This window comes from Eubalaena glacialis, chromosome 5, assembly GCF_028564815.1.
Source record: "Eubalaena glacialis isolate mEubGla1 chromosome 5, mEubGla1.1.hap2.+ XY, whole genome shotgun sequence".
NCBI classification, from domain to species: domain Eukaryota; kingdom Metazoa; phylum Chordata; class Mammalia; order Artiodactyla; family Balaenidae; genus Eubalaena; species Eubalaena glacialis.
In genome coordinates this window covers 36,017,106-36,036,119 of record NC_083720.1, presented here as the reverse complement: position 1 = coordinate 36,036,119, position 19,014 = coordinate 36,017,106, and the positions used below count along the sequence as shown (strand labels likewise).

At 33.3% G+C, this 19,014-nt stretch overlaps 1 protein-coding gene across 1 annotated transcript in view; it reads right to left on the bottom strand.

Moving 5' to 3' along the window:
- TACR3 (tachykinin receptor 3) overlaps positions 1 to 19,014 on the bottom strand; it is a 68,280-nt gene that overhangs the window by 42,252 nt on the left and 7,014 nt on the right. The gene's annotated exons all lie outside the window — the stretch shown is intronic.

The window sequence follows — 19,014 nt, the reverse complement described above, 5'->3', positions numbered from 1 at the left end:
AACTGAAAAAGATTTTGCTTGTATAAAGGCAGCATAGAATAATTATGGCATAGTCTTAGGAATCGGGCAGATCAAGGTTCAAACCCTATCCTGTCACTTATTTAACTTTTTGAACTCCATTATTTTTAAAATAGAAATAAGAACACCCCTCTCTTAGTGGTGAAGTAACGATCAATAGAAATAATGTAAGTGAAAGGTATTGATTATTTGCTGCTGTGCCTAACACATTATCAGAACTCATATGTCTGCTGGATGGAATTGGAAAGATGCGTATTAAGTGCTTAAAAATATGAATTCTGTACCCCAAGACCTCCATTTTTCTTATGTATGGTTAACTTTTTAAAAAGAAAATTCTAGACAACTAATATGGATAATGTCTACATGATTGACAAAATGAGGAATCCCTCAGAAGGATATTGTCAACATAGCCATTTAAAAGCATCCAGAGACAAGTTCAGGGTTTAGATAAGGATGAATAAATCAAGTTTGACTGAGGCTATGCTTTCCTATTACCTCTAAAATTGAATTCATATTGTATCATATAAATCTCCATAGTATTTATCTATGTAACTATATATAACATAATTGTTATAGGAAAATATATTTAAGGCTTTAAAATATTTACATATGATTTTTAGAGTGCAACTTTTTGAGAAATTAGAAACTGTTTGAATATGGTAACAGAAGTCAAGCTTTATTCACTTGGTAAAATAGAAAGAATATGTCTGGGAGAATTAAATTCCAGTTTTAAATTGGATAAAATGGCTAATTGCCAAATTATGGCTAATACTCAAAGTAGAAAATAACATACATCAAATGAATTATATTTTGGCATTTCTATCAATAAAACATTATTTAATTGTATTATTTTTACTATTGGCCATTTTGTGTTTCTCAAATATATTTTTATTTATGAAAAATTTTCAAAGGTAATATTTTTATCAAAGAATGAGTATTACTTAAACCAAAAACATTTAATCTTATGAATGTAACTATTTCAAAATAAGGATAATTCATTAATTTGCTTACTGCTCTTTGCTTTTGTAACTATTAGGCAGAATTAGATCTTCAGTAGATATATTGGAACTTATCTACCTACTATTCATAATATTAACTTTAGTTGCAATTTACTTAAAGGAAGTACTCTTAATTTATTATGTATGACAGCTATTAGGCAAAAGCGAATGTTAGATATGAAAAAAATAATCATAAAATGGTACCTTGGTTTAGGGAAATAAAGTGAACCATACAAAGAAAATAAAATACACATGTTTGAAACTGAAAACTGTTTAAAATTCACCTGTCATGCTTATGTTGGTAAAGATAATAATAGCAACATATATTGATTGCTAAGCATGACTAGACAACTTATTGCACACAATATATATACATATATATACATTTAGTATCCAGAAAAATTCAATAAATCAACTAATATTATCTCTATTTTACAGAAAAGAAAACTGAGGCTTAAAGATTAAGTAAATTGTTTAAAAATGTCCCAAATGTTAAGAATTGGAATTCTAAACCAGTTCTGCCAATCCTCAAAGTATACGTAGGTACAGATTATGGCTTTGAATATAATCATTCGTGTAAGGAATTGTGGAAGAAAAAGAAAAATATATAAGGTAGATGCCTTGAAGAGAATCAGAAGTCGCATCTTGTCTCTAAATTCAAAAGCATTTATGTGCAATATTAAAGACGAAAGTCAAATATATAAAGGCAATAATTGTGATTGGTCATTTCTGTTCCCATTGCTATGGACTATAGATCACCATAGCATTTCTCTCATTACATTGAACTGTTGTTTATGGTGTTTCCAGAGTCAGACACAGTACTTATCAATAAATTTTGTTGTACTGAACTGACTATTCCTCAATCTTATCATAATCTTTGCTTTTTTGCTTGCCTGGAAATTTATGAATGCTATTTGAATATTTAGACAGCTGATTTTTTGGGACTGTAATGAGAAGTTGAGTGACGTGAGCAGGTTTAGAGTCTTGTACAGCTACTACAGCATGGACAATTCAAAATAAACTGCAAATTTCTTATTGATTTTTTTGTCAATTAGTTTAATGTTAGAGAAATTCTTTCCTGACAGGTAGAATATTGTTTTATTTGAATTGTATGGAAACAGTCAATTTATGTTCTCAGTAACTAACACTTTAGTGAAAGTAGAAATTTTGAAACTTCAAGCTGACATTTTTGTCATTTCTGGTCTGATCTGTTATTCATTCATTCAGCCAACATTTCTTGGATGTCTACTGTAGTATCCCAGATACTGTAGTAATACAGCAATGAGAAAAAATGACCTTCACAGAACTCACAGTCTAGTGAAGTAGATAGATACTAATCAAATAATCTCACCAATAAACATAAAATTACAAATATAATAAGTGTTACAAAGGCAATGTTTATGGCTGTGTGAGTGCATTTACTGGGGAAAACATTTAGATTGTGAATCAGTCTTCCCTAAGAAAAGCATTCTGGGTTGAAACTTGAAAGGGTGACTAGGCTAGGTAGCAGAAGGGTGAGGGTTGCAAAGATTTCTGGGGGAACAAACAAGATGTGAAAAACTCCTGTGTTAATGGTGGGTTTTTATGGGTTGAATTGTGTCCCCCTAAAAAAGGTACATTGAAGTCCTAACACCCAATATCACAGAAGGTGACCTTATGTGGAAATAGAGTTTTATATAAGTAATCAAGTTAAAATGAGGTCATTATGATGGACCCTAATTCAATATAAGGTGTAAAGGAGAACTTTGGAAACAGAGAACCACACAGAGATTGCCACATGAAGATGGAGGATTGAGTGGTGTATCTGCAAGTCAAGGAATGCCAAAGACTGCCAGCAATCCACGAGAAGTTAGGAAGGGGCAAGGCAGAATTTCCTCATAGGTTTCAGAGGGAGCATGGCCCTTGCCAACACCTTGATTTCAGACTTCTAGCTTCTAGAAATGTGAGACATAAATTTCTGTTGTTACTCAGTTTGTGCTAGTTTGTTACAGTAGCCCTAGGAAACCAATTTGATGGGTAAGGGTGGGTGCATTGTGCACTTGAGGAACTAAGGGCTAATGTAATTGAAATGCTGAAAGTGAAGGGGGAAAGTGATTTGAGACAAAGTTGTAGTTCAGGTTATAGAATTTTGTCCTCTGGAAAGTAATTGAGGTGATTCAATCAGGAGGGGAGAGTAATCAGATTTTAGTCTGGAGAATGGATTGAAGGAGGGAGATGATAAGTTACCTCATTATTGTTTTGGTTTGGGTGAGAGATGATTGCTGCTTGGAATAGAGTATTACCACTGGAGATTGAATTACATTAATGATTGAGGAAAATAAAGAAATGTTGAAATATTGTAGAAAGGGAGAGCCAGTTGACCAAAGAGGTAGGTAGAACTTCCAGGCACTGCTGAAGACCAATTTGAAATTGGTGATTAGGAATTCACTGTGGCATCAACATTTCCTATTCTGTGGCTCTCTCCTGGAATAATAATTTGCTCAACAGTAGGCGTGAAGAAAATGGATCCTTAGGGTCAAATAAATACCCTCTGGACCTTGAGAAGAAATGATCAAACCCAGGATACAATCTCACTCAAATGATTGTCAGTACTTTATTCTTCCTTTAAAGAAATATATATCTTTGATATGATCACACTAGATTTTCCTAGGTGTTTGTCTGAGCTTCTCATTACCATTCTTCCCCACCAAATAGATTCTCAAATACGTTAGAGTCTCCTTAGTCTGACTGTTTCACAAAGAATAGCTAAGATTGGATTCTTTACTCTTCCAATTAGCATATCACCTAAACAAGTTTTAAAGTCACTTTTTGTTGTCTTTCATAGAGGAAGAAATTCTCAGAAATATCCATCAGAAGCTCACATTACAATGCCATCTTTTATTAGTTTTCCTTTTCACTCTAATACAGGACCAATTTCCTTTACCATGTACTTCTTTTCCTGACATAGTTGAAGGGGTCTTTTTCATCAAAAAGATGATGTCTTTTGCAAAACAGAATTTTTTGACATAATTTTACTACTCTCAGTAAGTAAGCCTTTCCATTTTGTAATTGTTCATGGTATATGGTATAATTTTTCCTTTTGGTAGCATTTTTATTAAGCTCTGTTTCTGGATCTTTACATGCTTATATACATTTAAAATTTTTGGTATAAAGACAGAGTGCAGTCTTCAGATGTTTACTTGATTATATTAAGTAATATTTGCCTGAAATAATATAGATTTTACTGTTTTCCAGTTTTCTTCTGGCCACAGTAGACACTGCTTTAGTCTGTAAATTCAGGATCCTATAATCTGAAGTGAGGAGATGAAGCCTTAGGAAGGAGCACTTGGTAAGAGATATGTATACAGCTGGAGACTTAGCCAATTTGCAGCAATCCTGAAAGGCAAGAGTGGTAGATATATCCCAAAGGCACTCTTCTTCCTCCCATCCCCTCCAGAGGTCTCCCATTAGGAAAAGCCAAGAAGAGACCCAAGAGTGAGGGACCCTATTGATACAGTCAGTCTACAGAAGTAGTCAGCCTGGTGGGCAGGGGCAGAAAAAAAGAGTGGAATAGATAGTGAGTAGATATGAACTGAAAAATGGAAATTATCCAGCTCAGATAATAATTTCATGTTTTTCACATGCTAGTTTCCTTGCTGAAGTGATTTTTCTTGTGCTTCATATGTTATTCTAAAGTTCTATGACTGGAAAACTTCTAACCATCCTTTAATTTCCACTCAGATTACAGACTGATCACTGTAGATTCTTCCCCTCTCTCTGTGCAGAGTTAGTCTTTACCTCCTCAGTGCTGCAACAGCATTATGCTCATAATGATTTTAGCTCATTGGAGATATGATTTATTCTTCTCTGTGTTCTGTAGCACCTAACAAAGTATCTATAGTAGTCAAAATCATTGTTGAATAGTGACTGCAAATAGTTGTTGAATATTTGGACAGATGGATGGGTGAATAATTGTTTACAAATAAAAACTTCAGTGTGTACACAATTTTTAAAAGGAATAGTTTTCTTAACTTTGCTAAAGGGGAATAATAAACATGGTATAGAGTATGATTATGAGGTTAAAATGACATTACATAACACAATGTATTCAAGGAGACTTAGGTAATATCAGGCACAGTAGACACTCAACCTAAATCACTCTAAAACTATATTGAATAAAATGAAATTAACACTTGAGAATTTAAAAAAAGTTGTTGTGGTAAGCTCGAGATAAAAATAAACAAAGATAACTTATTTAATGTGGTTCTTAGCTAGTTGTGATCAGAGTAGAAAGAAAAATAAGTTCACGCCAAAATTCTGATCTAAGGATTAAAAAAAAAACAAACTTCTTTTGATATTGTTATAACCTTTCAACAGAAACTGTTCCATCAGGGTAGTGCATTATAGGTTATTTCTCTTTCAGATCTCTCCTTTTAGAAGAATTTCTTGTATGGAGAGTACTATGGTCCTCTATGTAACGTCAGTCAAGGCAACTAGTGCTCAGTGGTTCAATGATTAAATAGAAATGTTCAATGTTATACTTGGAGACTCTGTAAGTTCTTTGGGTGCACTAGGAATTAATTTCCTTCAATTTTGTTTAATATGGCCTATACCAGATTAAACTCCTTTTTGAAGTGGCCTGTGGCAGTTCCACTCTGTTATCCTTAAACTCAGAAAGATGATGTTGTCCATCAAGCAGAAGGAGTACCCAATCTTCAGGTATTTAAGTTGTGATGATGTAAATGCTTATTTAACTGTGCAAATGGAAGAAAGAAGGTATAGATAACCTCTAAACTGGGATAATAATATATTCTTGGATATATACTTAGATAATAAATATATTCATAGCGTCTAGGATAATGACTGCACGTACTTGGCACCTGATACATATTTATTGTATGACTAAATTAATGAATGAATGGAGGTGATTTTTAAAATTGTTTTTCTGTCATTTTCTATCATTGAATAATTTGTGCTCAAATTACCTTAATAAGATATCATGAAAATATAATTAAAGAGAAAAATCAGATATGAAAAAAACAGCAAACAACAGCAACAATAACAACTACAAAGAAAAGAAAGAAAGAAAAGAAATAAGAGGCATCCAGATTCAACAGGAATACTGTCTTTATTACTGACAGAAGTAATACTGTTTTTATTAGCAGATGAAATGATCTTCCTAAGGAATCCTCAAAACCCCAAACCCATTAGAATTCATAAGTTCAGCAAGGTCACAGAATACAAGTTCAATGAATTGTATTTCTATATACTAGTTATGAACAATCTGAAAATGAACTTCAAAAAAGTCTATTCAGTAGCACCAAAAAGAATAATTTAATAAATATAGGAAGAAATTTAATAAAAGAATGGAGACATACATTGAAAACTACAATGCATTGTTGAAACAAATTAAAGAAGACCTCAATAAATGGAGAGACAGTCCATGTTCATGGATTGGAAGACTCAATATTGTTAAGCTGACAATGCTTTCCAAATTGACTGAAAAATTCAACAATTCCTTATAAAACTTCCTATTCTAATTCCAGAATTTAAAAAACTGATCTTAAAAATAATTTGGAAGTACAGACCTTCTAGAATAGTCAAAAAATTTGAATAATAAAAACAAAGTTGAAGGACTTATACTTTCCATATTTCAAAATTTATTACAGGGCTACAGTAATCAAGACAGTGTAGTACTGGCATAAGAATAGACATGTAGATCAGTGAAGCAAAAATATCAAGAGTCCGGAAATAAACACTTACATTTATGTTCAATTGATTTTTGACAATGTGCCAAGGCAACTTAATGGGAGTAAATTGTATTTTTTCAACAAACAGTGCTAGGACAATTAGATATCCACATACAAAAAGATAAATTATACTGTTATCTCACACCACACATAAAAATAATCTCCAAATGTATCACATATAAATATGAGATCTAAAACTATAAAACTATCAGAAAAAAAACATAGAAATGAATTTTCACAACCTTGGGATAGCTAATGATTTTTTAGAACTGACTACAAAAGCACAAACAATAAAAGAGAAAAATATGGTGTACTTCATGAAAATTAAAAATTTTTGTTTTTCAAATATGAAATGAAGAAAATAAAATGACAAACCACAGACAAGGAGGAAATATTTGCAAGTAATATGTCCAGTAAAGGACTTGTGTTCAAAATACACAATAACTCTCATTATTTAATAAGAAGACATATAACCCAATTAAAAACAGAAAACAATTTGAAGTCTATGCAAAAGACTATATGTGATATAAAATGATTCCATTTATATCAAATTCCAGAAAAGTCAAATCTGTAACAGGAGAAAATAGCTTAGTGGTTGTCTAGGGCTGTGCGTAGAATGGGGAGTGACTACAAAATTGGAAGTGAGGTTTCTTTTTGAGGTAATGGAAATGTTCTAAAATTATATTGTGTTGATGGTTACGTAACTAAAAACTTACTAAAAATCATTAAATCATATACCTAAAATTAGTATATTTTATGGTATGTAAATTATAACTCAATAAAGCTGTTAAAAATAAAATCTTAATAGTAAGAAAACAAACAATCCAATTTAAAAATGGGCAAATGGCTTGAATAGGCACTTCATCAAAGAAGATGCATTAATGACAAATAAGCACATGAAACTTGTCTAATATAAATATCCATTAATGAAATGTGAATTAAAAGCACATCAAGATACACATTAAAATGGCTAAAATTAAAACAAAAATACTGACAATACCAATTGCTGATGAAGATCTGGAACAAGTAGAACATTCATACACTGTTGGTATGAATACAACATGGTATAGCCACTGTGGAAAACAGTTCCACAATTTCTTATAAAGTTAAATATACATTTACCAAATGACCCAGCAATCCCACTCCTACTTATTTACTCTAGAGAAATGAAAACTTGTTTTCACACAGAAATCTTTAATGGATGTTTATGATCTATGAATAGATCATAATTGTTCAAAACTAGAAACAACCCAAATATACTGCAAAGGGTGGATGAACAAATAAACTTTGGTGCCTCCATACAAAGAATACCCTCAGCAATAAAAAATGAGCAAACTTTTGATACATTCAACAACTTAGATCTCAGAGATGTTATGGTGAGTGAAAATAACCAGTCTCAAAGTTCACATATTATATGATTATATCAATATGATATTTTCCCAAAAAGACCAGACTACAGTGGAGAAAGACAAATCAGTGCTTCCCAGGTTTTAGGGCAGAGAGAGGGTATGAATACAAAGGTATAGCATGAGGGAGTTTGTTTCCAGTAATGAAATTGTTTTGTGTCCTGATGGTGGTGACTGTTGCATGAATAGATTCATGCATTAAAAATCCTAAATCTGTACATCAATTAAAGTCAATTTTAGTACATGTTAATTTAAAAATTAAATAAAGTTATGTAATTAAAATTTACATTTCCACACATCATGGGATCAAATTTGTGACTTCTAATCATATTAGACATTCTTGGTGTTAAAATGTTTGTGTGAAAGGGGTTACCATGTAAACACTAACCAAAGAAAAGATTGGCTAGAGACTGTCATACAGAGTGAAGTAAGTCAGAAAGAGAAAAACAAATATTGTATATTAACGCATATATGTGGAATCTAGAAAAATGGTACAGATGAACTGGTTTGCAAGGCAGAAATAGAGACACAGATGTAGAGAACAAACATATGGACACCAAGGGTGGAAAGCTGGTGGTGGGTGGTGGGATGAATTGGGAGATTGGGATGGACATATATATACTAATATGTATAAAATAGATAACTAATAAGAACCCGCTGTATAAAAATAAAATTCAAAAAACATCACAAAAATTAGGCTTTAAGGCATGAGGTGTTACTAAATGTAAAGAGGGACATTTCATAATGATAAAAGGGATAAATTCATAGGAAGGCATAACAGTCCTAGATTTGTATAAATAATTGCTTCAAGATATACAAAGCAAAATGGACAAAACTAAAATGAGAAATACATTCCCAATCATAGTTGGACTATCACACTTTTCTCAATAACTGATAGAAGAAGACAAAACAACAACAACAACAACTAGTAAAGATAAAAAAAGATTTGAACATAACAAATGTGATGTAATTATAGAGGAGCATCCATTATTTCAACAATTCTTTCCATTTATTTTGAAACGTTGTATATGTTGCTTGTAGTTTTTCATTTTTTTTTGTTTTTACTGAATGAACCCTTTAGAATGTTCTCCCCTAAAAATTAGCAAATGGAAAAATTAACAAATTAAACATATCCAAATAGAAGATGAATGGAAATTACTACGCAAAGGTAATGAAGTTCAGGATGAGTTGTATGGAACAGGTTACAGCAAAGGCAGAATGATTGTCCAGGTTTCTACAAGTAAATCAACAACAGAATAAAAGAGTAATGAGGAAGCATATGAACATTTAGATCTTTCTACAAAGTAAAATTGTGGAAGAATAATTTTGTCCTGCTTTATAGAATGTTACATTTTCCCGTCAGATTATTAAATACACATTTTGGAAATATAGCAGAGGCCCCTCACAATACTGTGAGTTACTTCCAGGAACCGGACCATGATCCCACTGTATATATCAGAGAAGCACCCCCTCATGCTTCTAGCAGGATGAAGGGGAAAAGGACTATTTTTAAACACATCAAAGACTATTCTTCTTAACACAGATGTTTCTCTCCCTTTAGATGGGACAGATGTCTAGAGTAGGTTAGAGTTGGCTATTTCCCTTCACCCAAGTGCAAGGCTGATGCAGCTGGACTGGAGTATATCCTCCCCTCAGGACAGTTAGGCTCCGATAATAACCCAGCAGATTAAACTCTGGCCAACTAGTTTCCTCTGAGGGCAGTCCTTGTTAAGAAGAAGTAAAAAACAAACTTATGGTTATCACGGGGGAAAGAGCAGGGGAGGGATAAATTGGGAGATTGGGATTGATATACACTATACTATATGTAAAACAGATAACTAATAAGGACCTACTGTATAGCAGAGGGAACTCTACTCAATACTCTGTAATGACCTATATAGGAAAAGAATCTAAAAAAGAGTGGATATATGTATATGTATAACTGATTCACTTTGCTGTACAGCAGAAACTAACACAACATTGTAAATCAACTTTACTCCAATAAAAATTTTAAAAAAGATAAAGGGAGAGAAAAAAACGAGAAACACTTGTGAAGTTCACAGAACAGAGGCATAGGCTTACTAAATGACTGAGACCTAATTATAGGACTCTAGAATGCTTCCCCTTCCTCCATACTTCACCACCGCATTACTAACGGTCTATTTAGAGCAGTTCCTTTTACCCAGAACATCATGTCCAGCTATCAAAAGACAAAAAACAAAACAAAACAAAACCTGAAGAGATGAGGCAAGCATCAGAACCAGGCATAGAAGGGATGTTGGAATTATCATACTGGGAATTTAAAACAACTGGATTAATATCCTAAGGGCTCTAACCGATAAAGCAGACAGCATATAAGAATAGCTGGGCAATGTAAGCAGAGAGATGGAAATCCTAAGAAAGAAAGAACCAAAAGAAGTGCTAGAGTTGAAAAACACTGCAACAGAAATGAAGAATGCCTTTGATGGGTTTATTAGTAGACTGAGCATGGCTGAAGAAAGAACCTCTCAGCTAGAGTATATATAAGTAGAATCCATAAAAACTGAAAAGCAAAGAAAACAAAGACTGGAAAAAACGGAAGAGAATATCCAAGGACTGTGGGACAACTACAAAAGATTTAACATATGCATAAGTTTCCCAAAAGGTTCCAAAAACCTTAACAGACACCTCAACAAAGATGATATGCAGATAGTAAATAAGCATACAAAAAGATGCTCCACATCATACATCACCAGGTAAATGCAAATTAAAACAACAATGAGATACCACTACACACCTATAGAATGGTGAAAATCCATAATACCAGATGCTGGAAAGGATGTGAAGCAACAGAAACTCTCATACATTGCTAGTGGGAATGCAAAATGGTTCAGCCACTTTGGAAGACAGTTTGGCTGCTTCTTAAAAAACTAAACATACTATTACCATATGATCCAGCAACAGTTGTGCTCCTTGGTATTTACCAAATAGAGTTGAAGATTCATGTCCACAAAACAAAACAAACAAAACAAAAACCCACAAAAAACCAAAAAACCAAAACAACAACAACAAAAAACAAACAAAACCCTGCACATGGATGTTTACTGCAGCTTCATTCATAATTACCAAAAACTTGAAAGCTACCAGGATGTCCTTCATTAGATGAATGAATAAACTATGGTATTGGTTTGGCCAAAAAGTTCGTTCGGTTTTAAGTAAAACTAAAAGGCACATTTTTCATTTTCACGAATAACTTTATTGAACAACGTATTCACTAACCAAACGAACCTTTTGGCCAACCCAATACATCAGATGATGAAATATTATTCACTGCTAAAAAGAAATCTGGTATCAAGCCATGAAAAAACATCAACAAATCTTAAATCCATATTACTAAGTGAAAGAAGTCAATCTGAAAAGGCTACATATTGTTTGATTCTAACTATGTGATTATGGAAAAGACAAAACTATGGACACAATAAAAAGATCAGTATTTGCTAGGGGTTCAAGGGAATAGGGTTGAATAGGCAAAGCACAGAGAATTTTCAGGGGAGTGAAAATACTCTGGAGGAGACAATAATGATGGTTACATGTCATTACACATTTGCCTAAATGCATCGAATGTACAACACCAAGAGTGAAGCCTAATGTAAACTATGGACTTTGGGTGATTATGATGAGTCAGTTAGGTTCATCAGTGGTAAAAAATGTACCACTCTGCTGGGAGATGTTGCTAACAGGGAGGCTATGCATGTGTGGGGGGCAGAGGATATATAGGAAATCTCTGTACCTTCCCTCAATTTTGCTGTTAACCAAAAATTACTCTAAAAGTAAAGTCTTAGAAAAAAATATAAAGGTATCATGAGTAGTTTCAATAGTGTTTACTTTATTCTTTCGTATAACATATGCAGAGCCAACATGTTTTCTATACCTTGGAAGAGTGTTGTACTCCTTTGTGAGTTTGAATCAGCTTCCAACATTTTATCCTTGAACTTTGAAAGTGGTGAAGTATCTGAGAGTTTGTTTTTTTTTTCATATGAAGATTTTTGCCAATTCTCTTCCTCTGGGACATCTTCATCATTTGTCACTATCATTTTCCTCATTCATGTTGATAAATTCACCTTCACTAATTTCCTCTGGCTGCATATTTAGAGTCTCTTGTAAAGTGACTGTCAACATTCCCTTATTCAGCTATTCTTCTTCATCTTCACCTATATTGGTTTTGAATTTCACTTTCAGTGTTATCACTTTTTATTTCTTCCTCTTTGTTGGCAAGTCCTTCTCTTGATTAGCCATTTTTCTAAGGTGTCATTTGAGTTTATCATTGAAAGACAATGAGGCAATGCAACTATGTGCTTTGCTGTCTGTGCATGAACTGACTAAGATAATCAGTGACCAATCAGTAACAGATTTTGAAAAATAGGAATATGATTGGTCACTGATTATGAAGTGCATCTGTTATTTGTGGAGTGATTCATGAGAGCTTAAGAGCTAGCAGCTAATTTTTTACTTTATGCAAGTACTCACAGTTAATGTGACATGGTAAGAAAAACTTGAGCCATGCTGTTGAGGGGACTAGTGTTATATAAATAAATAATCTTGGTAACTGAAATTTGTGCAAAGCAAGGATTGCATGTATTGAATTGTGCATGCATAGAATTGGTTGTGTGTGTGTGTGTTCTTTGGCATATGTGTTCTATTTTTTTAGCTGCTAAAACTTTAAAATGGTGTCCTTTTATATATTTCTAAGGAGACCTGTTTCATTCTTGTCCATTAAAGATAGTCTCAGCAATGGTTTTGTGACTGGTAAATGGGGATTGTCAGTAATTTCTTACACAGGAAAGCATTGTAATCTGTTATTTAAAAAATATTATTACACTAGTTTGTTTGTGAAATACCACAGCCTTCAACATGAAATTTAGCTTATGTAAAATGTTGAAGAGATATTGAAAATATTTTTATTTTAGGAGTAAAACATTTTAAATTAATGAAAACATGATGTAAGTTTAAGAGTTTTGAATTTATTTTATACCATGTAGTTAACTTAATGGGGAAAACAGCCTTCATATATTTATTTAATTTGAAGGTATAAAAATCAATACATATGGCACCGTGACGTCTTTTAAATTCAGTAAGTTTATTCATCTAAGAATTCTGAATTGTGATTAATAGTACTTATTCAGCATAAACACTCAATTTGTGTTTTTAATTTCTTCAAAATTGTTTCCTATGCTCATTTGAAAATCTCTTAATCTTTTTCTTTATAGATGATTCAGTTTAATATGATAATCACATATTAGGTTGCATATAATATTTTAAATGTTTTGTTTTTATTTAAATAGTAACTACTCATAGCCAACTTATTAGGAGATGTTTTCTTTTTTTTTTTTCTAATTTTATTTATTTATTTATTTATTTATTTATGGCTGTGTTGGGTCTTCGTTTCTGTGCGAGGGCTTTCTCTAGTTGTGGCAAGCGGGGGCCACTCTTCATCACGGTGTGCGGGCCTCTCACTATCACGGCCTCTCTTGTTGCGGAGCACAGGCTCCAGACCCGCAGGCTCAGTAATTGTGGCTCACGGGCCCAGTTGCTCCGCGGCATGTGGGATCTTCCCAGACCAGGGCTCGAACCCATGTCTCCTGCATTGGCAGGCAGATTCTCAACCACTGTGCCACCAGGGAAGCCCCAGGAGATATTTTCTTTACTTCTATAAAATAAGGAACTTTAAAAATGCTTCTACATTTCTGAGTTTTTCTGCTCTAACACTATAAATGTGCTTTCCCCTGCTATGTGTTCCCAGTTACCATAGACTCTATCTATTCTTCATTTACTCAGTTGAGACACAGGTCTAGCCTTGTCCTCATGGAACTTAGAATCCAGGGCAGACATACAAAAAACAATAAACATTGCAGATGAGCTAATTATATAGTATTTTAGAAGGTGATACATGTGGTAAAGAAAAATTTAAAGCAATTTCAAATAGAGTAGTCAGGGTCCAGAAGTAGTACAGGTAATGAACAATGTGTCTGGAGTAAGAGTGTTTCACACAGAGTGTAAGATCCTGAGGTGGAAACACACTTAGTATATTGATGTAACAGAGGAATCCAGTGATGGTGGAGCAGAGCGGTGGAGTGTAAGTAGTAGGAGATAAGGTTGGAGAGTAACAAAGGACCAGCTACTATAAATTCTTATAGACCATTGTAGGAACTTTGATTTCTACCCTGAGAGAACTGAGGTGCCATTGGAGGATTTGTAGAGGGGATATATGATCTGACTCATTACAGGATCTCTCTGATTGTTGCATTGAGAACAAACCAAAGGGAAACAAAAGCAGGGGTAGGGAAACCAGTTAGGTGAGAAATGATATTGACTTGGACTAGGGAGGCAACGATAGACATCTTAAGGAGTGATTAGATTCTACATATATTTTGAAAGTAAAAGTGATTAGATTTTCTGATTGATTGGACATAGAGTATGAAAGAAGAGATGAGTGAGAATACTTCCAAAAGTTCTGACCTAAGGTTCAGATTTTTGACCTCAGAAGATTGTAGGAGGAGTAAGTTTCAGAGGAAAATCAGGAACTCAGTTTGGAGCATGTAAATTCTGAGATGCTTATTAAACTTTCAGATGTTGAAGTTCAGTAGATTATTGGATTTAGGACTCTGGACTACAGTTGAGGGACTCAAGTGAAGATATTAATTACAGTTTCATTAGGATATGGGACATGTTTGTCTTGTTTATTCCAGTGTGCCCCGTATCTATACAATGTTAATACTTAGAAGGTACTTAAGAAATAGCTATTGAGTGAATGACTACAAATATAGTGATTTGTGTGTTGGTAAATGTTTAACCACAAGCACTCTAAGGAAAAAAAAACACAGAAACAAAACAAAACTCATGACTTCTAGCATTTGCAAATTTCTATGGTGTAAATACTCCTACCATGATTTCAAGCTACCAAAGTAACATCACTAAATGCAGAGTTGAGAAGAAATGTGCACAATTGATTCCCTCTAACAAGTATAAATCAGCTCCAGAACACAATTGAGCCCTTTGTTGCTTAGTGATAAAATCAGATACACATTTTCCTTACTTACAGGTATGCGTAAAAGAAAAATTTAAATAACCTTGATACTTGGGCAGATTTGAAGGTAAAAAAAAATCATAGATGATAATACAAACTCAAAATAGGGGACTTCTTAAGCAAATATTTAAAAACTTTTGTCATATACCAGACTAAATAATAGAAATACTAAGCTAATTTATCCCTGTATCTTTAGGCAGTCTTCTAAATTACTCCACATAGGTGTGATATCTTTGCATAATTCCCAAGAAAAAGATTTCACAGTTTACAAAATAATCCATTGTAATGTTAACGGTACTCTTTTGCCGGAGATGTCTTCATGATTTCTAAATTAGCCTAGGAAGTGTGTTAAAAATGTTGCCATAAAACATCTATCACTAAAAATCTATACAAAGTTTAATCAAGTTGTTCTCTCCTTGAATCCAAACTCTTTAGCATGTATCTCAGAGTCATTATTAGGTCCTTAAACAGTATTTATTTATTTAATTAATATTTAAAATTTTTATAGTGATAAAATATACCAAACATAAAATTTACCATTGTAACTATTTTTAAGTGTACAGTTCAGTGGTACATTCACATTATTGTGCAACCATCACCACCATCCATCTTCAGAACTTTAATTAATTAGCAATGTATTTTGTTTCATGTAAAAGAAGTACATTTTGTTGTAGATAATTAGAAAAGGAAAAGTATAAAGGAAAACAAAATTACCCAAAATCTCAGCATTCAGAGAAAATCAAATCTATATCTATCTTATTGCACATATAGAATTATATCAGACTGTTAAATCCATAGTCTAAAAATTCATCATGTGTTAGAGATCCTGCTGAGTCTAAAGTGGGATTCAGACTCTGACTGTGTCTAATGAAGTGGTGGGGCTTCAAACCCCAGTTGTATATTTTGCACCATTTATCCAACGTACCAGTGAGCAAGCCTCAATAAGAATGGTTTATTCTCAAAGCAATGAGGCATAGGGAAGTAGGGAAACAATTCCTCATCCTGGACATGTGGTTTAGAGCTGAGCCCCAGGGAGACAGAGTTGCAAGCAGAAGATGAAGGAACACTGGTCTTTAAGAATTTGTTAATGGAGCAAAGATTAGGGACAAGATAATTCCTCCAAATTCTGTTTGGAACATAAATAGACATCACAAAAACTTCAGGCAGAGGGCAGTTTGTAATTTATGACTTCTGCAGATTTGGATGCAGTGTGCCCAAAACAACTGGAGAAAGGCATGCCTTTTTCCAGAGACACTATTATGTTCTGTACCAAAGTGTTGACATTGCTGTTTCTTTCTTTCTCTCTCTCTCTCTCTCTAGCCAGGGTATGGTGAGGAGAATGGAAGTGCTAAGGAGGACTACTGATGAACTCTCATCAGACTTTCCTAGGGATTCTTTGAAATAATTGGAGACTAGCAAGAAATGGTTTATAAGCAAAGGTTATGGACTAAAAAAATTTGGATATGCATGTTAATGTTAGCACATTTATATACATGTGCCTAGAGACTTGAGAGAACTGATGTTATATTCAAATGTAATTTTAAAATTTCTACATAGAATTTCATTTTTAGATGCCTCATCATTCATTTCTTTTTGTTGGGCTTTTTAGTTGTTTTCAGTTCTTTGAATTTTGATTTGAAAAATATCTTTGAACATGTTGGAAAATTGCACCCTGAAATATTTTTGACAATATATACCCAACTGTTAGATTAAACCATATGAAATATTAATTGACATTTTAAACTATAAAAACTGGCAATTACATATGGTTCAATCTAAAATCATGTGTTAAAATGCCACGTTTACTACAACTTAGCAATCTCTGCCGATTTTATTGGAAAAAAGTTATATCTCATCACTTTAATTTTTATTTGATTACTTTTATGATTCTTTTATTCAGGAATCTGGATTGTGTGCTTACCATGTGCAAAACACTATGATACGCATAAGGATACAATAAAGACTAAGAACAGAGAGAACTTGTCTTTATGATGTTTATAAGTTTATTAGAGGAAATTATTAATCAAGTATTCTTAATTTAACATATAAAAATGCTATGACTAACATGTGCTAAGAGAATCTACAAAGTGACATTTAATTTAAATGGGGAGGCTTGTGGAACATTTCCCTGTGAAATGAGATTCAAGCTGTTATCAAAATGAGGAGTACATTCAACTAATGAGGAATGGGCAGAAGGGAATTTGAGACAGAAGGAAAACTGTGTTTAAAGGCTTTATGGCAAAAAGATAGCATCGCACATTTAGGGACTTGAAAGAGGATCAGAGTGGCTAGAACAAAGATTAGGAAGTTGAGGTATGGTATGAGTTGAAGTTGGACAGGTCAAGGAACCAGGCTATACAAGGTATTATTATCTGGATTAAGAATATTCTTCTTCTCATAACAGCAATAGGAAAACATTGTAGCATTAAGTAGGAGTGCAGAAACATCTTCTTATATACACTAATGGATTAAGATTGGATGTGGGGAGACCAATTAGGAGGTGTTTTTAGTAGTCCAGGAAAGATATGATAGTAGCTTTGACTAGGGAAGTGGGGGTAGAGTCAGAAAGAAGGTAATAGATTGGGAGCTATTTGAACAACTGAATGGATGCTTGTACTGTTTATTGAAATGGGAAACACTGGAAGAGGAAAAGGTTTGGAGGTAAGATAATGGGTTTGGAGGACTTTGAGGAGCTTTTCAGACACCCAGGTGGAAACGTCAGGTACATGAGCAGAGCTCAAAGAAGGTTTAGAGGATTTTAAGCCGGTGATCCATTTACTTTTTGAGTTTTAAAACATATGTATGTATTATTTCTATCTTACATGTACTTACTGTAATTTAATCAATTAAAGTAAAAATGTTATAGAGTAAGATAAACATCTATATCTTCATAACATATAATGTCCAAGATTTATAATTTGTTCAATAAATTTTAATAACCCTGTATGGTAAATTTAAAATGACATGATAATGTGGCACTATTTTAGTAATTAAAAAATGTATCTTTATTTATGCATGTACATAATGTAATATGTGAGATACACATATCACAAAAAATGAGGGGAGAGTTGAAATGTGAACGTGAAGATCATAGGCTATATTTGGGGTGTAGGACAATTACAGGTAAATTTAACTTTCTAATATTTCTATTTTTAATTTTTTTCACTGTGCATGTATGATCCTTATAATGAATGAGGGGAAAATAAGTTTAAATAAGAGACTGGTATAGAGGATGAATCAGGATCAGAGATTGGGGACTGGAATGAGAATGATTTGTAGAGCTTTTGCCGTATGTTACAACTTTGAATTATCTGATTCTCTAGCTATATCCCAAGTTCAGGTGAAAAAAAATACTTTTGGAGGAAATACATTTTATCCTTTTTCATAGTTTTTTCAATGCAACAAACCAGACCATCTGGAAACTGTGCTCAGATACAGGTTTTACCCTGAGAACATCATTCACTGAGTTCTGCTTTGGCATATGTCTTTGGCCTACTCAGAGGAATGCTAAGCAAACACCTATGGGAAATCTTCTTTTGCATTTGCCACACTGTGGTTAAAGACACTGTCCTCTTAATTACCCATACAAAGAATTTCTTGAAACTCAAATATCAGAAATTCCTAAGCCCTTAAGGAATGTGTATATATTGTTTTTACGGACAGTGTAAACAAATTTACTAATTGTATTTCCTTTTTTGTGTGTTCACTAAGAGGCTCAGAGACATATTTGAAGCTTAACTTTCATAAATGATTGGGAGTCTTTGACCTGAATGTCCATGTTATAACTTCACTCCCATCTT